Source organism: Rhea pennata, unplaced genomic scaffold, assembly GCF_028389875.1.
Source record: "Rhea pennata isolate bPtePen1 unplaced genomic scaffold, bPtePen1.pri scaffold_45, whole genome shotgun sequence".
Classification (NCBI taxonomy): Eukaryota; Metazoa; Chordata; class Aves; order Rheiformes; family Rheidae; genus Rhea; species Rhea pennata.
In genome coordinates this window covers 1318438-1327933 of record NW_026907684.1, presented here as the reverse complement: position 1 = coordinate 1327933, position 9496 = coordinate 1318438, and positions in this window count along the sequence as shown.

The window sequence follows — 9496 nt, the reverse complement described above, 5'->3', positions numbered from 1 at the left end:
CAAACAAGCACGCTGCGTGCCCACAATACTTCCCGCTCTCTCCTGCCTGCCACGGGGCTGCTTCGGAGCACAATGGCACACCTACAAGCAAGCTGAGATGGGCTTTGCCTAAGAGTCAGGGAACTGGCGAGCGGAACAAGGGATGTGCTGCACATTTTCCCTCGGCAGGCATATTCACTCCTGGTACACTTAGTCTTCTTGCCTTAGCGCCCTACTTTCTTTGGAGGCTGGTTCTGTACAGCAGCACGCACAGCGGGAAGCTGTGTACTGGCCACCTCCAAGTCTCGGCAGATAGAAGCGCAAGTGAGGTACCTGCTCTCGGTTTGTCCCGGGCATGCAAACAAGCACGCTGCGTGCCCACAATACTTCCCGCTCTCTCCTGCCTGCCATGGGGCTGCTTCGGAGCACGGAGGCACGCCTACAAGCAAGCTGAGATGGGCTTTGCCTAAGAGTCAGGGAAGTGGCGAGCGGAACAAGGGATGTGCTGCACATCTTCCCTCGCAAGCAGATTCCCTCCTGGTGCGTTTAGTTGTCTTGCCTTAGCGCCCTGCTTTCTTTGGAGGCTGTTTGCAGACAGCAGCACGCACAGCGGGAAGCTTCCTGCTTGTCCGCCTCTAAGTCTCGGCAGATAGAAGCGCAAGGCAGGCACTTGCTCTCGGTTTGCCCCGCGCATGGGAAGCAGCAGTCTGCGTGCCCAGAATGCTTCCCGCTGCATGCTGCCTCTTGCGGGGTGGCTTCTGAACACACAGGCATGCCCAACAACAAACTGCGAGGAGCCTTTGCCTAAGAGTCAAGGAAGTGGCTGCGTGTCTGCCCTCGGCAGGCAGAAGCACTCCTGCTGTGCCCAGAGCGCTTGCCTTAGCGCCCTGCTTTCTTTGGAGGCTGGTTGCGTCCAGCAGCACACACAGCGGGAAGCTTCCTGCTTGTCCAACTCCAAGCCTCGGCAGAGAGAAGCGCAAGGGAGACACCTGCTCTCGCTTTGTCCCGGGCATGCAAACAAGCACGCTGCGTGCCCACAATACTTCCCACTCTCTCCTGCCTGCCACGGGGCTGCTTCGAAGCACGGAGGCACACCAAAGGGAGGAGGACAAAGGGAGGAAGGAGGACAAAGGGAGGAAGGAGGACAAAAAGGGAAGAAGGAGGACAAAAAGGGAAGAAGGAGGACAGAGGGAGGGAGGAAGACAGAGGGAGGGAGGAAGACAAAGAGGAAAGAAAACCTCCACATAGTCACTGCCAAGTAACAGTGTCTCACCCTGGAGAGACACGTCCTAGGATTTGTCCAGAGGCTGCAAAACAAGGCCGTTGGAAAAATGCTCCCCGGACAGTGCCACCCAGAAGCCAGAACTGCTCCCTAAGCCTGCGCATTTCAGCTTAAAAACCTCTCCCTCTCAGGGCAAGGAAACGCAGCTGACCCTAAGGAGACAGCGCGCTGCGGCCACGTCAGGCGCCCCGCACGCAGGCCGCCTCTCGCGGCAGAGCTCAGGCCCGAGTCGCACAAACACGAACCCCTTGGCAAGAGGAGCTGCTCGGCTCCCCCCACAACACCACGAGTCCCAGCTCTTCCTCTGCTACATTTTGGCCCGCGAGCTGACTCACAGCTCTGCTCAACGGACGCCGAAGGCTGCCCTCGCTTCTGCCAGCAGACTGCCTCGAGCACCGCTCTGGGCTGGTCGCGCCGTAAGAGGACGACGACAATCAACGTGACAGCGCACGAACAGCTGAGCTGCCACGAGCACGTGCTATCCACAAATGCCCCGAGACTACCATTTCCCACGGGCTTCCAGGAATAACTTCCCGCGTGGCGAAGGCACAAGACGCGCTTGGCCTCACCTCAGCACGGCATCCGTTTGCTGAGGTCACCAGCCACAGCCGCCCTCGGACGCTGCGCGGCAAACGCACGGCTGCAGCAGGCCCAGCTCCGCAGGCAGCATTCACTGCCCTTCTCCACGGCGCCCACGGCCCCTCGGAGGTGGCACCCTCCTCCCACCGGGGCCAAAGGCAGAGGCCCGGACAGGGCAGGAAGCGAGGAGGAACCCTCACCCCACCCCACCCCCTAGAAGAAACCAGCCCCAAAAAACAAACTCATCAAAACAAAGATTTTTTTTTATTTAAGAAAAAAGAGCAACTCGGATGCAGCACACCCAAACCCCACTCTTTTGAGAAGCGCCTTGACCTCAACCAAACTCCCAGAAAACAGGGAGAATCTTCTTTGATTCTCAGGTGCAGTCAGCCGTGCCACAGCAACAGTCCGCACACACATCATACTCCTGCTTCAAAGAGGTCTCTAGCAAAGGACCTACTGCAAGGACTATGCCGCAATGCTTCACTCGCATCCCTGCCTACACACAAACAGCAGCCGCTTCCCTGGACACGCACACAGCAAATCCCCACGCTGCACAGTGCCTCCAATGCTCTGGGCTTTCTGCAGCACAGGCAGGATTTCCAAGCTCCTCCTCACTCTGTCAGCACGTGGAAAACCGTACCTTCCTGGCGGCGTCCTCCTGACCTCACGACATGCAAAGGAGAGCAACGCTTCAACATTTCATCTCTACAGCCAACATTTATTATCTGCCCCACGCGTTCCGCTGCACGCGAGCCAGGACATTGCACACGAACCACGTAGAAATGCTCCGGGCGGATCCCACACACCTTCTGCAGGATTCTCATGAAAATCATGTGTGAGACTTCAGGCTGCGAAAGCAAAGACACAAACCAACGTGTCACCCGCACCGCGCAGGGCTCCCGGGCCGCCCGGAAAAGCAGCCCCGCCGCTACCGCCCCGAGGTGAGGGAGCCGCGCGGCACCGCTCCGGCACGCTCCGCAACACGAGCGGCGGCACCGCACGCTCTGACAGCTGCGGGGCACCGGCCCCCCCCGCCCGCCCGCGCCACGGGGGGCCAAAGCCCGCGCGTCGCCTCAGCGTCCGCCCCGCCCCGCCGCGCCCCGTCTTCAGGCTGGGGAACAGGTCGCCCTTGGCCAGGCTGCGGGCTTCGGAGCCGGCCCGGCCGTGGCCGCGGAGGCAGGTAACGATGTCGGCGGGGCTGCAGCGCCGGAACGTCAGCACCTCCATGGCGGCGCCGCCAACCGCCGCCGCCCTTTGAACCCGGCGCCGGCCCCGCCCCGCCCACTCGTCACTTCCTCCACGCCCGGACCAATCCCCGCGCTCCGCCCCGCCCCCGCAGCCAATCAGTGGCAGCCGTGCGCGGCGGGACCGCCCCCCGGCCCCGGCCCCCTCCACGCGCTGCGAGGTCCCGGCAGCAGGAGGAGCAGCACGCCTGCCCGGCGATCCCGTGCTCTCCAGCGACCTGCTTCTCCAGCCTGGAGAGTGCTCCTGCACGCTCCGGGCACCTGGGGAGGCACGCAGGGAGCCCCAGGGAGCAGCTCCGCGCGGTGGGATTCAACTCGGCACCCTGGCACGCGTCCCACCCCGCTTCTCCTCACCCGTCTCTCCCCCTTCTGTGCTCCTCCTGGAGAACCTCCAGAGGAGTTCCCATCGCTCTTCTTTTCACCCACTCATCTTTTGGCAACAAGTCTCCGGGGAAAGGCTCCCATGACCCTGGCCCAAAGGATCTCCGGTGGCCCCCCGACACCGCACCGTGCCCAGCGGCAGCATTACCTCATCTGGAGAAAGATGATCCATGAAGAGCGTGCCTGGAAGCTCCCGGTCCAGGTCGGGCTTCTCCAGCTCCGTGCACTGCAGAGGGAAATAAATGAATGAGTGAATGAAGCCGACTCGCAGAGGCTCTCTCCGCGGAGATCTCCTCTCCCAGGGAGCTGGGGCAGCACCTACCGACGTCGACAGAGAGGGGCACATTTCCCAGGCTGAGGTGCAGACGGGACAGGGCCTGGGCCAGTTCTGCCGCGGTTAACGCCCCTCCTCCTCCAAAGGGCTCGACACCGGAGCTAAGCTGGACGGCCGCCCGCCCGCCCGCTCTCCAGCCGCTCCTCCTGGCGGCCCAGCTCCTGGCAGCACTGCACATATTCCAGGTAGGACGCGAGGATCTAGAAAGGTCCAGACAGCAGAATGCACAAGACTGGATCTCGCCAGGGTGACTCTCGGGCCTAGAGGGCCACAAACCCCACCGCCACTTTCGCTCTTCTCTTTCACTCGCACGCCTCCCACAGCCACAGCCTGCCCAAGGGTGACAGTCACGACACAAATCCAATGAGAGGAGCAGCCCAGAAGAACAGCAAGCCCCGTCTCCTGGGAGCTCGCAGAGAGAAGCCCCGGGACGGGGACGTCCCCGTCCTGTTTGGCCTCTCCTTGCCAGGGCAGACCCTGCGGCTGCTCTTGCCGGGCCGGGGGAAAGGAGCCGTGTCGGACGCGCGGCCACCTGCTGCGGCTGCTGCGGCACGGAGAAGGCACTCACGTGACTCGCGTCCTCGGACTCCTCGGCCGCGTTGACCCTCATGAGCGCTGCGAGGAGCGAGAGCCTCCGGCCGCTGGAAGTGTTCTCCAGGCTGAAGAGCTGCCGCAGCAAGGAAAGGCAGCGGCTCTGCTGGAACAGCCAGGGCAGCCTCTCCGTCCTGCCACGCAAGAGAAACTGCTGAGCCGCAGCCGCGAGCCGCGCGGGGCCGAGCCCGGCAGGGCCGGGGAGGCGCGGGGCCCACGAGGTGGCTGGGGCGGGCAGGGCTGCAGGGGCGGATGCAGGAGCACTGAGAAGCACCCCGGGGAAAGGTGACTGCTCGCAAGGACGCGACGGCACTACAGCCCGCGCCGCCCAGCAAAGCCGGGCACCGGCAGCAGAAGGGGTGCTGTGCGGCAGGCTGGCACCCGGCTGCGAGCCCTGAGCTCCCTCCTCCTCGCCCCTCGCCTCCGCTTCCCCCCGGGCCCACCGCCTGCTCCCTCCTGCACACTCCCTTTCCCTCTGCAGCCTGTGCTCCCCGCTAACACCCCTCTGCTCTCACCCGCGCCGTCCCCCTCGGGACGACACAGCCCGCCTCCCCCGACAGCAGCCCCCAGCACCCTGCGCAGCGTCGCCCTCGCCAGGACCTGACTCTAGCCCTAAGCCTAGGCAGCTGGCAGCCGAGGGGCTCAGCAGCAGCAAGGAAAGGGCTCTTTCTGCCCTTCTCTTTCCCCTCAGCTCCTTACCCCGCCTCTGCGGGAGGGCAGGAGCCTCTGCTCTTCTGGTGAGAGGCGTGCGCTGACTGCTCCAGAAGGAGCTGAAAGAAGGCGCCAGGCGAGGTGCCCGGGAATTTCCGGCCCAGCAGGCTCAGCGCCTTCCTGAGGGTCGTCTTGGCCAGCTCCACGCGTCCCACGTTGTAGCACACCTGCCCAGGAGAAGGCTTCTTCAGGCGGTGCCCGAGGGCTCCGACTGAGCTCCCACCACATTTCCCGCCCCTGCCCGACGCGAGGCCGAGGGCCTCGACCGGCTGGGGCCGGAGGACGCGGCGGTCGCAGGCAGGGCTGCTCACTGCGGCCGGGCCTCAAAGTGCCAGAGGTGTCCCCCCCCGCCGCCCCCGCCGGCTGCCCCGCGCCAACACGGCATCCCGCTCCTCCCGCCCCGAGAGCCCTCGCGGCCGCCCTGCCGCTTTACCTCCCCTTGCAGGCTCAGGAAGGTGGCTTCTTCAAAGCAGGCCGGCACTGAGGCTTTCTGAGCCGCCGAGCTCCTCAGAGCCTCTGCTTTGCGCAGGCTCGTGAAGGCCTTGGAGCAAGCGCACGGAGAGCGGGTGAGCGGCGCTGCGGAGCCCGCCTCCAGCCCCAGCACTCCCACCCGCCTGCACAGCTCCCCGCGGAGGCCGTGCCCCTGCCCCTGCCGATGCCACCCCAGCGCATGCTGCGGGCACGAGCGCTCCTCCGCACCGCCTCCCTGCTGGGGCGCCTCACGCGAAGGTCCCGCTCCCCTGCCCCGCGGCTCTTGCCCCGGGACAGGCAAGCGGGAGGAAAACCCTAGCTCCGACCCCAGCCCTTCGCCCCCAAGGGCCCACAGAGGCCGGCCCTAGTGCAGGGGCAAAATGGGCTTGACCTGGGCAAGGCCACCGAGAGGCCTCCACGTGCAGCGGCCTCTGGCACGCAGGACAACTCACCAGGTAGTTGTCGGAGACGTGCAAGCAGGCAGCCGCGCTCTCCAGCAGGTAGTAGAGGGCTCTGGCATCGTTGCCCATTGCCGTGTGGTGGTGAGCCAGGGGCACGAGCACCAGCTCCACGACGGCCTTGCACTCGCAGGAGCGCGCGGCCCCGGGCGTCCCTCTGCTCTGGCCGGGCACCGCAGGCACCTGCTCCGCCTGCGCTGGAAACCGCTCTGCCTCCCTACGCCGAGACGAGGGCACGGAGAAAGAAGAGACACGCTAGCACCCCCGCACTGCCCTGGCCGCCCGCACTAACACCGCACTCCAGCGCGGCACACGGCCGCGTGCACGGCTGCCTCGTGCGGCTGCGCTGCGTTTCACAGCCTCCCCAGGCGCGGAGAGCGCTGCCCAGCTATTCTCGCTGCCCCACGCGGCAGCAGCCGCGCTCTCGCCCGGCTCCAAGCAAAGCCTGTGCTACTCCTAACACAGGGCTTTGGGGCACAGCGCCTCTTCTTCCTCTGCAGCAACGTCCGGCCCTGCACCGCGCACCTTCCACCAGCCACCCTGCTCCCAGCAGCTGCTCTGCCCCTGCCCAGCTTGCAGCACTGCTCTCTCACAGCTACACAACCACAACGGCTCCACCCGAGCGCCACCATCACCACGGTGATCCCTCTGGCTTCCGCAAGGATACTCCTCTCCGGGGCCAGCGCAGACCACCTCCCACCCAACAGGCCGGCTCTTCCCCGGGCTACGCTCACAGCCGCCAGGACATGCTGGCAACTCCGCTCACCCCCCTCTGCACACCCTCAGCCCGCAGACTCCCCACAATACTCAAAACCCCCTCTCCTTACCCAGAGGTCTCCTCCGTGCAGCTCTCCTCTTCCTCCGCACCTTTTGCGGCATCTGCAAACAAAGCACAAGTTAACCCCCGCTCACCTCACCAGGGGCAAGAGCTGCACCTTGCAGGCAGGCTGCATCAGTAAGAGCACGGGAGCGGAGGGACGGGGAGGGGAGGAGAGGGGAGGGGGGTCAAGGCACTGGCAGCAGCTCTCTTGCTGGCCCCTTCCCCCAAGACCTGCCCTCGCTGCAGGGCTGCTAGGTTTGGGCAGGTGGAGCAGACCCACGCAGAGACGCCCCTCGGCCTGCGGGGCTGGGAGCTGCGCCCCCGGCTCCCGGAGCTCCAGGCAGAGGCAGGAGGGCGCTCGAGGGAACAGAGGCTCCACGCTGCATCCGCAGCGCGGCTCTGGGTGGGCCGCTGCGCTCGGCGCAGGGCTAAGCTAGTCTTGGGGAAGCGTCCGCCCTGCGCCGGAAGCATCCCGAGGCTTCGGGGAAACGCTTCTGCGGACGGGGCTTCGCACGGAGGAGCACGTCCGCTCGCTGGGCCACCGCGGCGGGCAGGGCCCGAGCCCCGGAGCACAGCACAGAGCATACCTGGAGTGGTGCGGAGTGCGGCCCTCTTCAGCTCCTCCTCTGTCGCCAAGGAGGCCTCCCGGCGGGGCGAGCAGCGCTCACTGGCGGTGCCGTCGCAGCTCTCTCCCTCCTGGCTGCTGCTGCTGCTGCTGACGGCCAAGCGGTGGAAGGGCACAAAGTCCCCCCCGCCGCAGCACCGGCACTTGTGCGCCCGCCTCTCCAGGAAGGCCGAGCACTTGCCGTGCATGGCCACCCTCTGCGCCTTGGGCCACAGCTCGTAGGCAGCCTCCCGCAGCAGCGGGGCGCAGAAGGCCAGGACGCCGCGCCGCAGCCTCGCGGTCTTGCTCTCGCCCGCAGACCCCTTCGGGGCATCTGAAAGGCAACGGGGCTTTGCAGCAGCCGGAGCTGGCGCCGGGCGCACCTCAGGGCTGCCACAGCCCGCACGCGAAGAAGCCGCCGGTGCTGCCGGTAGCAGGAGCAAGCCACGGGCAGCTCCTTCCTCCCACTCGGCGAGACGCGCCCAGCCTCCCACCACGCTCCCGGGGACGCCTTAGCAACACTTACCGCTCGCTTCCTGCAGAGAGCTGGAGGATCCCTTGGTGGCAACGCTGCCGTCCTCTGCCACCTCGTCAGCACTCAGCCACTTCAGGAGGTTGCCTTTCACCAGGACATCCAAGGTCTTGTACATCTTGGTCCTGGTCCACCTGGGAAAGACGTGGAAGAGCAGCTCGGGGGTGAACGTCCGCCCGATGATGGCTGCGCACTTCAACACCATCCGCTCGGAGGGCTTCATGCTGTCCAGCTCAGCCAGCGCAATCCCTGCCGAAAAACAAGGCACAGGTCTCTCTCTCGGCCCCGGCCAAGGCCGAGGCCGCAGAGGCTGCGTTAGCTGCAACGCTCGAGGCGGCAGGCCTTAGCCATGCTTCCCAGGCACCAAAGCCACTGGGCAGGGCACACGTCTCCAAGGTCGCCCTGCTCCTCCGGCAATCACGGGAAGCAAGGAGCGGGAAAAGCAGAAACGCTGCAGGGAACGACCCACCCCCCCCCTTCCTCCGAGGCGTGGGCAGGGCTCCATCACCAGCTTCACTCTGCAAGGACATGGCTAGAGGGCAGGGACGCTCGTTCACACCCTCCCAGGCAGCACCCCTGGAAATGGGAAGCTCCCAGCGGAGCCCCAGAGCTGGCAGGGGAAGCTGCAGCAGCCGGACACGCCGCCTCCCGCTAGACGAGGCCCCGGGAAAGACGGCCGGTGCGGCCAGCAGCCGCCCCGGCGGGGCTCGGCCCCTCACCTTTCAGGGTCGGGGGAAGCACGGTGTTCTGCAGGTCCACGCCAGGTCTCACGGCGCAGACCCTGCGCTCCTTCCCCGCCCCGGCGCGCCAGCACGCGGCCGCTGCTGAAGCCTCCGTCCCAGGAGCTGAGCACAGCAAGAGAGCAGCAGGAAGCGATTAGCCGCGGAGACCGTGCGAGCCCCGACTTCCCGCTCGCAAACGTCGCTGCTCCTCCCCTCCCTCCGTCCTCCACCCTCGAGCAGTCACCCCCCAGCACGTCCGGCAGCTCCTGGACCTGGCGGCAGCACAAATCCAGCCGCGGACAGGGAACACTGCGGCCACGCGGCTCCCGGCACAGCTCCGCAGTAACCCCCCACTCCATGCTCCTTCCCAGCTGCACCGGGGCTTAGCTCAGCGCCAGGGAGTGCCTCTTCTCCTCGACCGCCACTTCCCGCCACAGCGGCACCGCTGCTCCTCTCAAAGCCAACAAAACCCCCAGCCTCTGCTCCGCCCGTCCCAGCGGCCAGCGGCACGGGAACCCACACCCGAGCCAGACCTCGCTCTGCGCTGCTGCAACACGCGACCGTGCCAAAGGCGCGGGGCAACTCCAGGGCAAGAAAGGGCTGTGGGAGAGGCACCACAGCACCGAGGCAGCCAGCCACAAAGGTGCTTACTGAAGAGATTCTCCCACTTGGCCTCAGCTTTCTCCTGCTTCCGCTGCTGCTGGAAGAGGAGCAGGTCGTGCCGACGAAGGTAGCTCAGCAGCTCCTCGCAGTAATACGGGATCCCGTAGCTTCTCTGCATCAGG